Source organism: Urocitellus parryii, chromosome 8, assembly GCF_045843805.1.
Source record: "Urocitellus parryii isolate mUroPar1 chromosome 8, mUroPar1.hap1, whole genome shotgun sequence".
NCBI classification, from domain to species: Eukaryota; Metazoa; Chordata; class Mammalia; order Rodentia; family Sciuridae; genus Urocitellus; species Urocitellus parryii.
This window is the reverse complement of record NC_135538.1, coordinates 42,715,930-42,736,608: the sequence shown is the minus strand read 5'-3', so window position 1 is coordinate 42,736,608 and position 20,679 is coordinate 42,715,930.

Genomic DNA, 20,679 nt, shown 5'->3' with positions numbered 1-20,679 from the left:
GTTGATGAGTTTGGGCCATATTCAGGAGATATGATTTTGGTTATTTTTAGTTTTTAACTGGACTTGATTTCTCCTCTGATTGGCTTTTCCTTTGACATAGTTCCTCCTTTTGCTGATTTTTCATTTTTCCCCCTTATAAAATATTTTGCTGAGAATGTTCTGAAGCACAGGCTTTCTAGTTGTAAATTATTTTAACTTTTATTTATCATTGATAGTTTTTATTTTGTCCTCAAATCTGAAGCTTAATTTTGCCAAATATAAGATTCTTCATGGGTATCCATTTTCTTTAAGGGCTTGGTATATGTTGTTCCAGAACCTCCTAGATTTGGAGGTCTGAGAAATCTTCTGAGATCTGAATTGGTTTTCCCCTATATGTAATCTTATATTCTTCTCTTGCAGTCTTCAAAATTTTATCCTCATTCTGTATGTTAGGCCTTTTCATTATAATGTGCTTTGGTGTGCGTCTATTATAATTTTGTGCATTTGGGGTCTTGTAAGCCTCTTGTATTTTATCTTTCATTTAATTCTTTAGGTTTGGAATTTTTCTGATATTTTATTGAAAATATCGTGATTTCTTTGGTTTGTGCCTCCATGACTTCCTCTATTCTGATAAATGTTAAATTTGGTCTTTTCATGTCATTTCATAATCCTACCCTATGTTCTTGGTTTCTTACTATATTTATCATGTCGTCAACTTTATTTTCAAGATTATATATTTTGTCTTCATTGCCTGAGGCAAGTTATCTAGTCTGTTGGTAATGCTTTCTATTGATTTTGTAATTGGGCTTATTGTTTCCTTTATTTCTGGATTTCTCTTTGTTTACTTTTGCAGCATATCTATCTCTTTATTGAAGTGATCTTTTGCTACCCCTACTTGTTCTCTTACATCATCCTTTACTTTGCAGATCAGTTTAACTATGTACGTATTTAACTACTTCTCTGACATTTCTTCTACTGTGTTGTCAATATATTCTACTATTGTAGAATCTTGGTTTATTTGGGGAGCTTTCTCCCTTTGTTTTTTCATGTTGTTCATGTGTCTTCCCATCTATCAGTGTGGATCCAAGGTATTACATTTTCTACCCTATAGAATTATAGTACCCCTGAAAGTTTTCAATACCTTGCCTTTAAAGGGGAGATCAATATTAATAGCACCCAAGTAAACAATATTCATCCTTAAACAAATGGCTTCTATTAAGACATTTACATTTTGTCACAATAAACAGAAATGATGTGTTCAATTACTATAAACAATAGGTTTGCAAAAGGTCCTACTTTTTTAATGGTAAAGAAAGAGAGAACAGGAGTGGTTTACTATGTGCTATTTATGAGGTGGGGGTAGAAGGTAGATGTGTTAGTTCATAGGAACAGTAAAAGAGGAATCAATAGAAGTTTGCTATTTGAGAGAAGAGAGAAAGGGAATCCAGGGAAAAAGATAAGTAAGAGAAAAATATAAAGAGAGAGTATAAAAAAAGAAAAGAAAAAATAGAAATAAAAGGAAAAAAAGTAAGAAAAAATCAAATATATAAAAAAGAAAAGAATATACAACAAAACTGTAATATACTATTCAGACATCCCAGTCCTCAATAGCCTGATGCATGAAAAGTACTTTCTTTAAAAAATGGTGGGAATGTGAGAGAGGGGAAAAAAGAAAAGGAAAAAAAAAAAACCTCAAAGGAAAATTGAACAGTTGTTTCTGTTGGAGTTAAATAGTTTTGCTGTCTCCATTCTCATATGATAGGTGGGATTGTCTGGAGTTTGCTGGTATCTCCATCCTCAGAAAGGTAAGGGTTACTAGGGTGGGAGGATTAGTCTTGGAGGCAGAACTCCTGGAGGCAAAGTATAGGAATTGCCAGTCCCCACTGGAAGACTGCACCCTGGGACTCTCCTTTGGTGTCCACTTATGTGATGTAGGAGCCTGATCTTAGCCTCTTAAGTCACTTGTGGACCCCACAATTCCTGGTCTCCAATTTAGTCTTTAAACTGTATCTTTCCACCCCCACTCTTTCAACTTCCCAATCAGGCACCTCTCTCTTCAGAGGTCCTGAGGGCTGAGTGCTGGGACCGGTGCACCTGTCATGGAGGGCTGTTTTGTATGAGACAGATCAGACATTGAGAGCTGTGGGCGGCAACATAGCTACAAGTGCTGGGCCAAGTTAGTGGTTAGGGAGGGGTTTAAAGCTGAGGATTGAGAGAGACAAAGGACCCTGTTGATTGCCAAACCAGTGGGACCAGGGGATCAGTGGATACTGGGTTGTAGACATAGTCAGGAACCAGGCTGGTGTTGAGTCCCAGCAAGTCCTGGCCTGAGTTAGCCCTGAGAATCCTGTGGCATCAGACTGTTGTCTGGTCAACCTGAGAGCAAGATGCCCTCAAACCCTCTTCCAATCTATTGTCCCCGTGCAAGATTCTCTCCTGCCTCTGCAGCAAGATGGCGGCTATTAGCACATCTAGCAGAGAGACCTTAGGTATAAACAAGCCTGTAGGCACCTTGATGATGGTCTTCCAGGCATTGGCTGGTATCCCTAGATGGAGGCAGCCATGTCCCTAGATGGTGACAACATTGGTAGTAAACCTGTAGGTTCCTTGATGTTGGGCTTCCAGGCTCTAGCCATTCTTCCAAGATGGAGGCTGCTGCAACTCAATATGGCAATGGTAGTAGCAGAGGTAATCCAAGATGGAGGCATCCACTTTTAGAAATGAGGCAACAAGGGTGGGCCATGCAGTTATGGTGGAAGGTCCCATTCCGAGATGTGGTAGACTGTGCCACAGTAGGTGGCTTCCTCCAGGCCCTGTCCAGTGTCCCAAGGTGGCTATCACATTGGGGTAGCTGTGGCAGCCACTGTAATGTCCCAAGATGGAGGAGGATGAATTGTCAGATGAGGCAGTGGTGGCAAGTGACTCAGTGATGCTGGGAAGCCTTGTTGGCAGATGGGGAGCCCACAGTACCAGAGCTCTGCCTGGACTCATTATTGAAATATATAAAAGCTTTAGGTTTTTAGACATCCACACAATAACTTGTACATATGATCATTTCAATATTATTCATAAGAGCAAAAACCAGAAACAATTAAAATGCCCATCAACTACAAGAGATAAGCAAGGAGTAGTGTCTATGTACAGTGGAACATTGTCTGTTAATAAAAGTGAAGCACAATATATACAACATGGATGAACCACATGCCAAATTTTAAAGAAGCCAGTTTCAAAACCACACATTGCTTAATTCAGATTAATATGAACTGTATTTAATAAGCAAATCTATACAGGTAAAAAGTACATCAATGAGTGTTTAGCACTTGTATGAAAAATGAGAAGAATCTAGAGTGAGGGGTAATGGGGACAGGCTTTCTTATATGAGAATCATTCTAAAGTTAGATTATGGTAATGATTGCACAATTATGCATACTTTCTAAAAACCAGTTAATTGTATACTTTATATGGATAAATGTACTGTATATAAATTATGTATCAACAAATTATTAAAATTAATTCATAGTGTATACTAAGTGCTCCTCCAGTCATCATACATGAACTTTAGAAACATTATTTTTAATTATTATAGCAAATTTAATTTTCCCCCAGCAACAGATAATTAACAAGTAAAAAAGCATAGAAGTTTAGTGAGTCCTTTAAGGCCACAGAACTATCACAATGGAGGAAAAGATTGGAAAGCAAGTCTCCTGGCTCCAAAGTAGTTTTTATTATAAAAATTGCCTCCTTGGGATAATAGTGTTCTTTTAGGGCTTATTAAAGGATCTTTTATATAAGGAGCTGTGCTGGTACTATGGGATAGACACTTCTTCATTTCAAGAACCACATTTCCTTATGTCATCAATGGCAACGTGGTCTCACAAAGGATTTTACACACTGAGAGACCCACAGATCTAGAAATGTCTTGCAACAGACATAAGGCAAGAGTTCAGGTCAGACAAGGAACAAGATGTCCCCTATGACAAATTTTATATATTAAAGAACACACAGTACATCTTTTTAAGAACTAATTATTATTATTTGCATGCTCTGATAAAAATATCACTAAACAAAATATACATTCTTCGTCAGAAGAATTTGTAAAATAAAATATTTTCCATATGGCAAACCAAATCATTTAGAAAGAGAACAATGAGGGATTGGAAGTCTTAATTCAGAACAGAATTGGGTTTCAGGAAAAGGACAGATACAATCTGCATCTCTCTGTATTATACATTTCTTAGAACTCTCATATAGAAGTAGCTTCTTGTCAGAAAGTATTTCCTTGAGTGGTGCTTGGATGCTAATTAATTCCATTCGGATTCTGAAATATCATTCAAAATTGTTTTTATAAGTGTCTCTTGCTAACAGGTTATACAAAGAAGAGCCTCATTTTTCCAACAGTCAGTTTTATTTATACTGTATAACTTAATCACAAAATGTATTACTTATTTGTTTTGGTAACAGTGGAATTGTTAAATGAACTTTATGCTAATGGACTCATTAAATGTACCTATTTTGTGCAAAGTGAAGAATAATTTGATGAACTGGCCATCTCAGATTTATATGTCAACAAATGTGTTTCATTAAAAAAAATACCTATTCATTTTTCCTTAGCCCTCTTTGGGGGCAAATATTATATACATTTTATGTATACAATATTAAAAAGACTTATGTTGTAAAAATGGATATGTTAACAGAATCCTAGTAGGCTGGTATAAATTGAAACTCCTTTCAACACAGCATGAATTTGTTTTAATTTTTAGAGACAATTATTGAAAAATACAGTTTCACTTATCATCTTATGGCTTTACAGAGAAAGCCCAGGAAAAAAATATAGCTTGATGAATCTGGGCCCCATAGATCTCCCAAGGAATACCTTCACTAGCACTACTATAAGAAACCACTGCAGCTTTCGCCTGGCCAAAGATAGGTCTTTCCAATCTGTGGGAAAATGTTTAAAGTACCCAGAGGCTGAGACTATTATGCTGGAGCCCACTGTTATAGTGGTAAGAAATGAGGGTAGGGAAACATCCTATAGGAATATGATTACGTTTCTGTATGTCATTGGTCTGTGTTGCTGTGACCTTCATAAGCTTGTCTTCACTTTTTCTCCACTTGGATGAAAGAAGGTAGCCAGGGGGAATTGCAGTTGGGAAAATTTGCTTCTCCTGAGTGAGATAAGGCTCCTATAATCTTTTTCACTCGAAAAGAGGCATTTGTTTTGAAGAATGCCTTAGACATATTTCAAAATGATTGCTCCCTCTCTCACTAGCGGCATAGGTTATTTTTGTTTTTCTCTCACCTTGAGTCTGAGTTTTTTCTCAAGGTGAACTATGTAATTATGGGGGTGTTCACAAAGACACAGTCCCTGGGAAATTCTCAATCTCATTGACTTCATACACAACTTCTAACAATTAATAAAACTTACCATTAAGTGCTCCTATCACTTTGTGGCTCCAGTATCTTCTACCCAAGTATGCAAAGAGTTTTAGGTATGATTCTCTATATTTACCTGTCTCTGCAGATTTCTAGGAGGCAGTTTTCCATGTGTTTTCAAAGTTCTGATGTGTCCAAGAAAATGCATTGATTTTTTGTTTATTAAGTGGTTTTAATTTATTTTTTTCCTTGTGAAAAGGACTTGAAATTATATCTTCCAAGTTCTTTACTCATTTTAGATGAAATAAATATCCTGTGATGCAATAAATTTTTTTCATGATGACACAATTCATATAACACAATATTTGCAATTGTAACTAATTTTAAGCATTAAGTTTAGTGATTCATCTTTACATCATTATCACCATCCACCTCCATTATGCTTTTGACCTTACACAACTGAAGCTCCATACCCATTAAACAGTAACTCTTTCCATTCAATTCCTAACAAATAACATTTTATTGTCTGCCTCCATGGTTTTGACAGCTATGTACCTCATATAAGTGGAACCATACAGTATTTGTTCTTCTGTAACTGGGTTCTTTTTTGAGAGAGAGAGAGAGAGAGAGAGAGAGAGAGAGAGAGAGAGAGAGAATTTTTAATACTTTATTTTATTTTTTTTAGTTTTCGGTGGACACAACATCTTTGTTTGTATGTGGTGCTGAGGATCGAACCCGAGCCGCACACATGCCAGGCCAGCGTGCTACTGCTTGAGCCACATCCCCAGCCCTGTAACTGGGTTCTTTAATGTAACATAGTGTCTTAAAGGTTCAAACATGTGTGCTAGAATTTCTTTCCTGAATAATATTAATTGCATTTATAGATTACTCTTTGGTTATCCATTCATCTGCTTGTGGATGATTGGCTTGCTTCTATATCTTACAAATTACAAATAATGCTACTATGAATATGAGTACACAAATATCTCTTCAAGACCCTTCTTTCAATTCTATTGGAAATGCCCTGAGAGGTGGTATTGCTGGAGCATATGTTAATATTTTTTCTTTTCTTATATTGTGTAGGGAATTGCTGAACTGTTTTCCATGGTTTTACATTCCCACAATGGTGCACAAGTGTTGTAGTTTCTGGATATCCTCACCAACATTTGTTATTTTCTTTTATTTTAATGCTACCAAAGATGACATTTCATAGTGTTTGATTTGTATTTCACTCATACTTAGTGATATTGAACATATATGCAAGTGTTATTGGGAATATGTGTTCTTTTCAAAAACAACACAATTATTTACAAGAATAAAACTTTCTTAGACGACTAAAGAAAACTCAGCACATTCCACAAAACTAATAACACCTAGACTTAGTTCATTAAACAAGATGCAATACAATTAAAAGTTAATCTAAAAAGAAAAAAAAAACAAAGAGAAACAAAAAGACAAAATGTTCTTCAGGTAATTGGAGAAATAACTGAGACTAAATATAGGAAGGAAAATACACAGGATGAGCCTAGAACATCTTGCAATGCCAGTGTGCAAGGTGAGGAAGTGTGTGGAATAGAAAAAGAATTCAGGAACCAAATGAAAGAACTTATAATTTGACCAACATGAAAAATAATATAGTACTGGACTATAAACTAAAATATCAACTAAACATGCTTGAGTCCATACTAACTTAATAAATTATTGAATAAATAAAAGGAAGGGAAGAAAAATATACAGAAAAATATCAATTAATTTCAAAGATAGGAGGTCATAATCTAATCGTCTACCTCTTAAGCATAGACTACACTAACTTCTTTCAAATGCTGTATGAAAAGGAGAAAGAGAAGAGACTAACTTTATAGTGGAAAAGTCTAAAAACATTTCCTGAGCTATGCGACCAAGCTTAACATTGTCAGTGATGAGTCATACTGACTAAAAAAAAGTACTGTTGATAAAATGTGACAAAGAATAGCATTTTATCTTCATGGTCTTCCTCCTTAAAAAAAAAAAAGTAAAAACAAAAACAAAACGAAACAAACAAAAACAATGTGGCTCCTCTAGTCATAAGGAAGCCATCAGATCAATATTATGTCAGAAAATGTTTAAAATACCTCACCAAGACTTCAAAATTGATTAAGGTTGGAAAAAGAAAGAAAACGCTGAGAAACCGTCACAGGATAGAAGATTGACATAATGCATAAATATAATGGGATATCTGGGATTGGATCATACAACAGGAAAAATAGGTTAAAAATCTTTAAAAACTTTAATAAAGTATGGGTTTTAAAGTAATAAAAGTGTATCATTTTGTTTAGTCAGTGTGATGAATGTATCATGCATCCATAACAACTTGAATGTATAAAAGTTGTTTGCAATATGGATAGCTGGATGTGGGTATGCTGGAAACCTCTGGAATATCTTTGTAAATTTTCTGTGAATTTAAAACTCTTTTGAAATAAAAATTAAGTTAAAAGTAAAGATAATTGATAACTTATTGTTAAAATGTTTTGTGGTATATACTTCAAAACCCTTGTCAGACAATTCTAATATCCAATTCCTGTGGTGTGGATGTGAATTGTCTTTTCTCATTTCACTTGTAATTTTCTTTATTTTGTATTACATTCAACATTAGGTAGACCTAGGTCATTTTTTTTTAATTTAAGCAGAAATTTATCCTAATTTGGTTTAGTATGTGTTCCCAGGTCAATTTTGTAGATGGTAGTTTTAATTATAGTTTAATTTTCAGGTATTTGCAGTATTATTTTGGTCTGCTTGTTTATATATTGCTTTGTGGCTCTCACTGGTCTCTGCTGAGGTTGCCTGAGGAGATAGGGAAGTGGCTTCAAAGCAGGGTCAGGGGTTATCTCCACAAGAGGAGAGTGGAGGTTAAGACTAAGATGAATGAAGAGTCTTTCCAGCATAGATTATTCTTATAGAAGTTCGAATACAGCTGCTTTGGTATCTCCCCTTAGAGAAGGAGATTCTCGGGGCACAGGAACAAAAAGACTTTCTTATCTGAGTGTTTATTGTAGTGGTATCCTCTTATAAGTGGCCCTAAACATCCCTGGTATGTCTGGAAAAAAGGAGAATCTATATTTGCAAGGACAATATATTTTGTCAAGATCATGAGAGTGAACCCTGGATTTTGGTGCTTGTCTGATTTGTAGTTTTAGTTGAGCTCTGTCTTCTAGTCATCCAAGGATATGTTATTGTTTTTGTTCTTTGTTATTATTTTAATGGTGCTCTATGGTGTATGCTATTTGAGGGGATATGTGAAGAGGCTCCTTATTAGGCAGCCATCTTACACTTGGTCCCTGCTATCCTCAGATACTTGGAAATCCTTTCTCCTTCTACCTCTTCACCCTCAGCTCTAAGACAAAGTTTAAGTGGGCTGTTTTATCTGGAAAAGGTGGAATTTTAACACATCTCTAGTTACCTATTTCTCAAGAAGCATGACACCCAGTTCTGAAACATTTGCAATAGGAGTTCAGCTTTGGTCATAATTCATAAAGTGTTAGCATATGTGTATTCAACTTGTATCCCAATGTGTACACATCAGTCAGAGTGAAAATCCAGTAAAACCAAACAAGTAGATACTTAGTTTGTGATCATGAATGTTATCCATGGTTAAGAATATGGGATGATTTTCTATTCACTTGCAAAATAATATTACTTAAATCATATATGCTTTGCATTTTAGAGCACTATTTAGCTGTGTTTCTTCTATACTTTTATCCTTTCCCTTTTCAGAATTCTTATCATATCACCCTAAGCAGTAACTTTGCAGACATTTCTTGAATATCGACAGTGGGCAGAATCAAGGACATAGTAGAATACCTAATATCTATATCTATATCTGCCTGCATGTATTAAAGTGTTATATTTCTAGTTCCAAAGAAGGACTTCAAATGTAATCTTGATAGTATACATACACTTGGGCCACCTTAAATAATACATTTAATGTCAAATTTTGCTTGCTTCTTGCTTTGGTTTTCATTATTATAACAATTAATACATATATGCCTATTTCCATCTGAACATCAGTATTTACATTGATAAATCTAGTTGCAAAGATCACACTGTGTGTAATCACAGATCTCACTTTTGCATCATGCCAATTTGAGTGTTGAGACTTAATGACACTTCCAGGATAAGGAGACAGGAGAGCAGGCATGTAAGCAGCATAGTGTGAACCAGTGGGAGATACAGCTAGATCATAATTTTGATATTATGAAATCTTTGCATTATGCTCTAGGGCTGTAGATATAAAAGGAGATTAAATGGCTTATAATGCTACATAAATGTAAAATACAATCATTATTATTATTATTCATCACTCCTTCCATCTTTACCAAAGTGTAATTTGACCTCTCAGCAATGTTCAATTTATGTGCCAGTTCAAATTAAAGATAAATCTTCTAGGTGCTTGAAATGAGACTAGAAGATATCTAAAATTCCTTATAGTCTCATTTGTCTATAAAATGTTGGTATTACCTTTCTATAATCTTATGATGTGCAATTTTAGTGGCATGTTCTTTTAAAATGTCTGTAAGCTTTCTATGAATTAATTATTCTTTCTGGAAGACTCACCTTGCGACCTGTTCAGTGGCAATTAGCTTTATTACTGAATCGTGAATTGCCTTTCAAAATGGTAGAGATATTCTCTTTTACCTTTTTCTTAGGATATCACACTATTGTAGAATATCTTTTATTATGTTTCAACAATAGGGTAAACTAGAGACTTATTTTCCTTGTTCAGTTCATCACCTAACACTTATTTTGTACAAACTCTATCTCTTTTGTATCCTCACTTTGAGGACACAAAATGAATGAAAACATTACTGTTATGAAAGATTTTTACAATCCTACCGTTAAAAACATTATGAAAATACTGGAATATTGAATAAAATGAATTTTCACCTTTGATGTGAAGAAAAAAGTTTAAAAATGTGTCAACTTACAAGTTAAGAGCTTTTGTAGTAAGCTCTTTTTCAATAATCACTTATTTAAAAATTACATACTATTCTTTCTGACCATTTTATTTTTATTTACCAACATATATGCTAAAATTTATGAATAATTAGTGCAATGTACACCAAGAATCAAAATGAATGTTCCACCCAACACTTTAATATATGTATTAGAGTTTTTAAAAGCTCTTCATAGAACAGAAAAAAATTAATCATTTATGGTATTTCTTTTGGTTAAATGTTAGTTTTCTTGGGGAAAAAAATAATAGCACCTAGCGGCCGTCTGCTGTACTTACCTCAATTTTAAAAATTAGCAAACACCAACAAAAATTCAACCAAAAATATTTTGTGATTAAAAATTCTGAAATTTTATGTATGCATGATTGTGTATGAATATTCTATATTACTAAAATATTTAAAATATTTTTTGTGCTTGTAGATTTTTCCCTGTACATGAATTTTATAAAGAAAAATAATTCTATGACTTTGTAAGCATTAGGGAGAGTGTGTCAGATTACCATTTAGTCCAGTAAGAAAGCATTATTTGCCACAGAGCTTTGACAAGAGCTGTCTGAGCAACAGCAGAAAAGGACATTAGTAACCAAGACATATCATTTACAATGTGGCCTTCTTATGGCTCCTGTCAAGTTGCAGCATAATCGGAACAAAATCAACATCATTTAAGGTTGCAATGACCTTCTAAGGGCTCGTTTTTTAAGAGCAGAGGTTAGATGGCATGACAGTATGAGTCACTGAATATGATTGTTCTGAAGCAAGTTTTATAGAATGTCATTTTCTTTAAACTCTGTTGGGGAGTTCAGTTTCTATCATGTAATTATTTAAGTTTTTGGAGAATAAGAGGTATCTGTTGCAATGTCTAGATTTGGTTTTTGTCCTGATTTAATTTTTTAATAGGTTAATACAGACATATGTGCATGGTATCTCTTAAAATGTCATCCTTAACATGATGTGGACATGAAAAAGAACTTAATATAATCACCTTATTGTATGTTTTTATGTTTTTCACAAATTGAAACAAAGAACTTTGCTTGTAAGTGTATAAGAACTAATGTGTAAGATATTTGATGAGAAATCAGAAGAAAGAGCAAATATCCATAGTTACCTTCAGAAGACAGGTGACTTTTGTAGGATTTGAAATAATGAAACAAGAGTAGTGAAACCCTTAAATAGTCACTATTTGAAACACCAAAGAGAGTTTCTGGTCAAGATAGATGAAACAAAATGTAGACATATTTTTTTTCCCTTTTAGGAACCTTGAAAAGGAAAAAAAAGTCTGAAAAACTTATATTATGAGATGAATAGTAGATTGTTAGATAATCATTAAAAGAAAATTAACAACTAGAATTTAGAAAGGAAGATGAACTGACAAGTACTGAAAGTTGAAAAGTATGAAGAACTCATTGAGAAACCTCAGTTTTATCTAAGATGAATTTCAGGAAGAACAACTATAGATAACTGGGGAAAGGAAATATTTGGGGATACTACTTAAAATGTTGAAAGGATTGTAGAAAATTTTAAAATATTGATATTGAAAAATTCATCAAGATAACATGAATTAAAACAGAAAAAAAATACAAAACCCCCACAAGATCACATTTAGACAATCATAGTCAATGAAGATCCTGTTATATGTACATAGAAATTGAGTCAGTTAGCCTCCCATTCCTATAATCTCTGTCCCCTGTTACTTTGTAGGCAAACTTTAATTATTACTGTCTATATATTTTAGCTTACATATTTATTTTTCTAATATGCCTGGGACTTTTACTTTAACTCTTTGAAATTGTTTCTAGCCTCACAATTTATTTTAAAAAACTTCCCTGATTTTAACAGGAAGGAATTCTTGCCCTGTTATAATCACCTCCATGCTTTCCTTGTGTATATATTTAAAATATTTTTATGTTATTTTTTTTTCTATATCAGTCAATATATAATAGACTTTCACCAAATAATTTTTGAATAAAAAAGTAAATGAATGAACCACATAGAGATCCCCAGCCATCAAATATTCTGTTATTTAAATATTTGCTATGTTGGTTGCCTTAACATTTTAATACTTTGGGTTAAAACACAGTTCTTGTGAGTTGTAATAAAATTTGGTTAGTTGTAATAAATAAAAAACATTCTTGTTTAAACATGTTTACCCTAGACATGTCAATATAGGAAAGATCATTCCATTATCTATTATCATGTGAATAACAAGAAAAGATCTTGATCAGATCACCAAAAAAAGGTTTAACAAAAACAACAACATAAATTTCAGTCAGCTTAATAGCATGTTTCCTTATTTGAGAAATTGATAAACATAACAAATAAAAATTTGAAACAAAGATCTGTTTTAGTTACCTTTTTCCTTGATGTGACCAAAAGATTTGTCAAGACTAAAAAGTGCTTTTTATTTAGAGGAGAGAAATTTTCTTGAGACTCACAATTTCAGCGGTCTCAGTTCATCATTGGTCAACTTCATAACTCTGGGAACAATGTGTGGTGGCACATGATGGCAAAATGACATGGAGGAGAAAAGCAGCTCATAACATGGAAATCAAGAAGCAGAGAGAGCTCTATTCATCACCAACAAAATATAATCCCCAAAGGCATGCCTGCAGTGACATACTTTCTCCATCAACACTCTACCTGCTTATAGTTAACTGCCCAGTTAATCCATATCAGTGGATTAATGCACTGATAAGATCAAGACTCAAAATTCACTCATTTCACTTCTAAACTTCTTTGCATTGCTTCACATATGAGCTTTTTGGGAACAACTCATATCTAAACAATAACAATACTCTATCAAACATATAAAGAAAGATTAAAACCTTCTGCTTTGAATTGTGGTAGGGTAACATTTTGAGATCATGCATGGGATTTTTCTGACTTACATGTACTCTTTGATTTTATTTCTAAGCTAAGATCCCTCTTCATTTTCTACATTCTGTTCAACTTTGGCCATTTCTCATTTCCACCCCATTGTAAACTATCTTTCATTTAGTCTTTTTATTCTTTTTCCCATCTTTATATTAGTGAATATTTGAAGCAATTTGAAAACAGTAGTATATTAACAATTATAGAAAATCAAGCTTATTGATGAATAGATAGATAGTAGATGAATTTATGTATGTATGTATGTATGTATGTATGTATGTATGTGAAGGTTCTACCAAGAAAGGCTGAATGCAATGAAGATTGTTCAAAAAATGAGTATTTTAGTTAATAAAATCATTTATACACTCTATAGGGAAAAACTTGTTTTAACTTAATGGTATTTTGATAAATGTGTTTAAATTAAAGGTGTTTTATGATGCACAATGAGAATCAGAAAAAATACAGTGTTTGATGTCAAATTCTATAACTACTGACTTTTAATTAAAAATAAATATATTCTTCTTTACAAAGTCACATAAAATTAAGAGTATGAAATAGTAAGAAAAGTTTCCATCAAAAAACTAAGAAAAATAACTGAACTTTTACTTTCACAGATAATGGATACAAAAACTAGACAATTTTTAACTCAAAACTATTGAACTAGAGAATACAATTATAATATCAGATGTCTGAGCCACTGTATACTAATTAGATCATGTCTTTGTTATACTGACAGCTTTGAATCTCTCAGGTAACTATCTTCAGAGGAAAAAGATGATAAACAAAATGACTAACAGAAAACTTAATTTAAGAACTCAGGCTTTTCTTGAAATCCAGTAAGTGTTCTGATAACATTGCAATCCTCTTAAATAATCTTAGGTAATGGCTGTATGTTGTGGGAAGTACTATTTCCATCTCTTCTGAAAAACAACTGTGGTTACAGTTAGCATTCTGAGCATAATTGCTTTTTCCATTAATAGAAATTTCTTTGAAAAGTCTGGCAATAAATGAGATTGATGACTGGGAATCATGAAACTATGTTGGAATCACTGTCCTTTCTAAAACATGTTTCTAGCTCTGTTCTCTTATTTTGTGTATTGCCTAATAGAGGAATACAGAATAGGTGATCTAGATGATAGTACAAGCTCTGTCCAAAATGGTTGTATGACCTTGGGCATCTCATAAATCTTTAGGGCTTATCTGCTTTATTGTAAAATGAGTATACTAAATTGAATTGCCAGTGAAGTCCCTTCAAATGCAGCTTTAAAATTTTGTAAAACTAACTAAAAATGCATGTTGATATGTGAAGTATAATTGATGTAAAATATGTACTTTTGTGTTAGTTAGCTTTTTGTTGCTATAACCAAAATACATGACACAAATTTTAAGGAGGAAAGGTTTATTTTGGCTCATGGTTTCAGAAGTTTCAGGCCATGGTGGGCTCCTTTGTCTTGGGCCTGAGGTGAGGAAAAACATCAAGGCAGAAAGGTGTGGTAGAAGAAAACTGTTCAGCACATGGCAGCCAGGAGGGAGAGAGAGAAAGAGAGAGAGAGAGAGAGAGAGAGAGAGAGAGAGAGAGAGAGAGAGAGAGTCAGGGTCTAGGGATAAGTTGCCAAAGTCATTACTAAAGGATCTCTCCTTGCACTAGGCCCTACCTCCTAGAGTTTCCACTGTCTTACAATAATGCTATGAAGTTATAAATCCACTGATGAGGTCAGAGTTTTCATCCAATCATTTCCCCACAGTCCTGCCTTTCTATACTGGGTAACAGGCCTTCAGTATATGATTCTTTGGGGACACTTCATATGTGAACCATTATAAGTTTGAATTGAAAGAAACCTCTGCTACTATTTCAGAATTAAGTAATTTAAAATTTTAATCCATGAATTTTCAATTTGCTACATTTTTATTCCTATTTATATCAATTACACATGCATTTCTTATGTCAGCATTTTATATTTTCATATCTGATAACTTAAAAGATAACTATTTGGCATGTAATTATTTTTCCTGAAAGACCCAAAGATGAATGCTTTACATATAGTTCAAATAGAAATGATCTCCAGATTCTCTGTTTTTTCTAAGATGTTGAAACATTTTTAAGCTATGATGTGTTATTTCAGTGATACCATAAAAATATATTACAAATAATCATCCAATGAAATGTACCTTCATAAATTAACTGGCCTTTGATTATTGCAAATACAGGTTGAGAAACCTTAAAACAAAAATATAAAATTCAAAATGCTCCTAAATCTGAAAATTTTTAGGCACCAAAATTATACCATAAGTATAAAATATTGCAAACCTGATATCATCTAAGGGATCACAACCCAAATACAGACTGTCTTCAAAACATATAAAAACAGACTCTATGTAGTATATATGTATATGATGTACTGGAGACATAAATGAGTTTTGTGCTTAACTTAGCTTCTATTCCCTAGATACCTCATTATGTATAGGCAAATATTCCAAAATTGGGGAAAAAAAAGAAATCTAAAACATATCTGGTCACAAACATTTCAGATATGGTATATCAAAGCTGTACTTCTTTTATGAAAGAGCACCCCACCATAGAAATACCACATTGGAAGCAATGAAGAATCTAAATATGAACACAACTCAAAGGAACAAACATTACAGAGACTATCTCAAACTTGACTGGGCAAAGAGATGCCTAGATACTTGGCTAAACATTATTTCTCTGAGGGTTTCTGGATAGGATTAACATTCAAATTGGTAGGCCGATTAAAGCATATTGCCATCACCAATGTACATGAGCTCTATCCAATTCTTTGAAGTCCTGAATAAATGACAGGGAAGAGGAATTTTTCCTTTCTGCCTCACTGTCTGGAAACTAGGTCATTGTTTCTTCTGTCATCCCACTTGGACTAAGATTAGAACAATACCATCAGCTCTCCTTGGTCTGGATTGCTTAGCATTCATAACCTTGTGAGCCAATCACTTATGATCAATCTAGATTGATCGATTGATAGATCGATCAATCGATAGACAGATAGATACATAGATAGATAATAGAACTCAAGAAACAACACCCCAACATGGCCTCCTTTGAACTTTAAATTCAGAGCACCTAGGCAGAAGGAAATGAAGAAAAAAAGCAAATGCAAGGAAGAGAATTCTACCTAAAAATTGGATTCACAAAGGGAAACAATAGCTTTTGAATCTTCTTACTGGAATTTCATTAACCAAGGAAGATTAAATTCATATTACAGAGGAAAAGACTGAAAATCAAACTCTGTACCTACACCCAGAGGAACATTCTACCAGGCTGTTTTCTGGACTCATTCTGTTTCCTAAAAATCATTTACTTCTCTTCCAAAATTGTCTAGAGCACCCTACCACCATCACTTTCCTCTCTTCTGTGAAAAGGGTATTTAAACCTCAATCATCAAAGGTTTTAAATGTGTATCATTTATAACCATTTATAAGTCCGTGTGCATTTTCTCCTCTTTGTTTCAGCAGACTCAATTATAGAGTTTGGAAAGTTTGTATTTACATACAACTCTCTCTCTCTCTCTCTCTCTCTCTCTCTCTCTCTCTCTCTCGTCCTCTCATTTATATGCTCCACCCCCCCCCCGCCTTGGTTATTCTTCACTGAGAAATTTCTATAATACAGCATGTATCTGGCCATCTTTGGCCAAGTGACAGCATATATCTGGAGAAAAAGGCTGAAAATGTAGGTGCTTCTTAAGGAGCAAGTGTTGGCTTATGCATAAATGTTTAAATCATTATGCAATTTGGAGTGATCAAATATGCAAATTACCCTCCCTTGTTTTTTTCTCTCTCACACATACACATACACATGGAAGACTCAGGTGAGTGAAGTCAAGTCTGTAGTAAATGAAAGTCATCCTGCACTAATCATAAAAACATAAGGATATCTATTAGAATATAAAGTCTGGGCTAAATACTTTGACAATTATCTTAATATTTGATTCTTCAAAAATAAAAAAAAATCCATTGAATACTATCATCATATACATTTTGTAGATGAGCTAACTAAAATATAGGGAGGATATACGATATCCAAGTTTGTATAACTGGAAAGTGATATTTCTGGTTCTTAAATTCAAGTTTGAATGACTATAAAGACAATTCTTTTAATCAAGATACCATACATATTGAATATTAGATTGAAACAGTGGCGAAATGACCCAAGAAAACAAGATTTCTGGGATCAAAGTTTTCGCTGCTGGCTATATTATATTCAATGAGGAACCCCTGTTAGTCATTGGTTGTATAAAATCTTGCACTTTTTAATCTAATACTACTGAAGCTCTTCTGAGGAAGAAAGTTTGAGTTCTTTTCTTTTTCCCCCAAAAGGGCACAGATGGGAGACAGGTATACTCTAACTGTTCCATTTATAAATTTTTATTTTATACTATTTGACAAATATTCCTGTTATGTATTTTAATTTCGTGGTGAGAAATCCAAATGAGACAGACGAAATCGTTTATTATAAAAAATAGCAATTTTCAAAAAACAAAATTTCAGATTCAAGTAGAGAACAAGAGATGAACCCCCACCCCCCATCCAGTTTTTGTCTCCAAACAACTTCTAGTTACTGTTCAAATATCAATTTTCTGCTGCTCCCTTGCTCCTCCTTACACTGTCTGTGAACAAAAAAGAAATTACGTCAGAAGACAAGAGACACTATTTTACTATTAACAAAAAGAATAAGTCAAAGCCTTCTCCAAAAAAGGATTAGGGAGGATACTTCATCTCTCTCAGACCTCATTTTCAAGTTGTTTATAATTTTCCTTTCAACTATGATTATCTTCTAGTAAATGTATGTGTGTGTGTGCACGATCGCGCGTGTGAGAGAGGGGGTGGGGGTGAGGAGAGATTTATTAACAAAACATGAAGTCCTTGCATCCAAATGAAAACCATGTCATGGGAGAATTGAGAAATGATATTTGCACAATAAACATGGTAATGGATTTCCCTGGGGGGTTGGGAGACCCGGTACAAATGGTATTTACTTGCCAGCAATTTTCCCTTGGAAAAGTAAACTTGTTATCATATTTGGATAAATATATTGTGCAGAACTTAACCAGTTACATGGCTTGGGTTGACTCTATCCATACAAATTATTAACTGACAGAAACCTTCAGGAATAGATAACAGAAGATTTCCCAAAAGACAGTGATGCATGGAGTCATTGGGTTTTCAGCCAGGGATTTCTTGAGTCCAGAAATTGTTATTCTAATGTTAGAGAGATCATATATCATATCTGTATATAAAATATTACTTGAAAAACTTAAATAGGTCTGTCTACTTTTTAAAAATTGATTTTAAATCAGTCTTAATTTCTAGACCAGCAGTAATAGACATGTTGGTCACCTATAGATACATTATACATCTAAATACACCTATTTATAGATTATATATATACAATTATAATTATATATATATATATATACATACACACACACCCCTATATATAGATTAAGCTATATCATTCCAATATAAAAATTTTGGATGTATGTCAATGTTTGAAGGTATATTAGTGTATGTCACTATTTTAGGATTTACTGCATGATTAGATCTAAGATTCAAGTATACCTTGGATATAGAATTAGGTTAACTATTTTAAGTCAGTCATTATATTTATAATAAACTATTTATATATCCTATTTTATCAGCTTTTATATATATATATATATATATATATATATATATATTTAAGTCATACTTAACAATGGCAAAAAATAAATTATTTGCTAGTAAAATACCAAAACATATGAAATTAATATAAAATGATATATGGTAAAATATCTATTTTTTTATTCTGATAAAAAGTTTTTAGAATGTTAATATTTATTATTTAGCATATATTGTTTGTGTTTTTTTCTCATGTCAGAAAGTTGTAATGTGTTTAGATTTTACTATTGTTAATAAACTTCTACATTTAGGTTCCTTAATGCAAGAAAGTAACTTTCTTTCACAGATGAAGAGGAAGCCATACTAACTGTAGTTAATAAGAACTCAGACATACAGATATCTGCCATCTTGAATACTTCTATCAAAAAGTCTCACACAGAAAATTAAATATCTTGTCTAAACATAATGCACAGAACTTACTTTCCATAACTACATGGAAGAAACAGACACTTAAGTTGACACAAAACAGAGTTCTGCTTCAGAGGAAATAAATAATTTATTATGAGCCAATTATTAATGACCAAGTCTCAAGAATATGGACTCGAGTTACCCTGCATGGCATGCTCAACCTTGGAAGAGGTTACATAAACTTATAACCACAGAACAAAGAAGGTCATAAATCAATACATTCAACAAATACCTTGGTGGGTTACAAATACATAGATGGGTTACAGCAAAGCAGGGAAATCTTTTCTACAGGTTTCTCATATTATCTTGTAACAGTCTTAGCTTCAGGGTTGGTGAAGGCAAGAGACCTGCCAAGTTTAACAACACATTTCAAAAGGTTTACTTACTAGTCATAAGAATTTTAGGTCAGACACAAAAGTGAAAAGCACATGGCTATTTTCCTAAAATAGTCCCAGATAATTTTGGCTCACGACCTGCAATATTCCATCTCTCTACAACCACAATGGTCTACTCAATTGAGGTCAATCTGCAGGATCTTTAATAGTAGATGTGGGTTCTTCTGAAAACCTTATCTTCATATTCACAGAGAATGTAATCCTACCATGTTTCCTAAAGGTATTAATCTATAATTATTTTTTTTAGGATCAAGATGACTACCACACTGTTCATCACATATTTTTTGTTGTAATAAAAACTTGCATATATTGTAAATTAGCATAATGAAATGACAAAATGTATATATTCTATCACTAAAATGCTTAGTTTTAATTCTGGTTCTACCATTTATCTACTGCAACTAACTCTCTGATTTTCAGATTTTTATTTGGTTATTTTGGTGCCTTCCATAAAATTTTGTTTTGGATATTCAAAATGTATCTGTCTACTTTTGATCTAAAGAACATTGTCTGGCAAAGAGAATCCTATGATTTAAGTATGTAACTTGGATATAATGTCTTAAAGTCACTTCTCAATGACATTGTAGATAGGAATTATATTTTTATGTCAATGTACGTCAGTGTTTTAGGATTCACTACATGATTAGATCTAAGATTCAAATATACCTTGTGTATAGAATAAAGTAAACTGTCTTCTTTCTTTTGAATTCATATTCATCCTCATATTCACATGAAAATCTCCAGAAAAGAACCTCAGGTGTCAAAATGTATGGGCTCTGCCTTACATAAGCAAATGTAGCCTGGATTTCCTCCTAAGATGTGAGAGATAAAGGCAAGTAGGGAAAACTTGATTGAATCCAGTTCTGGTCTTATAACAAGGCTACTTCCAGTGTCTGGCAGGGGTCTGCAAAAATAAGTGAGAAATGCAGACTTCCTTTTGTTTGTTGTGAAGGTGGCAGATAGTCTGTTGATTTTGT